Source organism: Octopus bimaculoides, unplaced genomic scaffold, assembly GCF_001194135.2.
Source record: "Octopus bimaculoides isolate UCB-OBI-ISO-001 unplaced genomic scaffold, ASM119413v2 Scaffold_87884, whole genome shotgun sequence".
Classification (NCBI taxonomy): Eukaryota; Metazoa; Mollusca; class Cephalopoda; order Octopoda; family Octopodidae; genus Octopus; species Octopus bimaculoides.
The window spans coordinates 3,598-3,833 of NW_026331364.1; positions in this window are offsets into that span (position 1 = coordinate 3,598).

Genomic DNA, 236 nt, shown 5'->3' on the forward strand with positions numbered 1-236 from the left:
AAGAGTATATATACATATAGAATCGTTTTATGTTCCATATATATATATATTTGTTTGTGTATGATTCTGTGTGTGTTTGTCGGTCTCTGTGAGATTAAAAACAAAAAAAGTGAAAAATTTCTGCAAGCCCTGGGTGATATTGAACCCTGCCCAGGATGTTATTGGTACCTGCATATGCCTTTACCCACAAGACCACCGAAACACAAACGGAAACGTATTTAAAAAATGACATATTT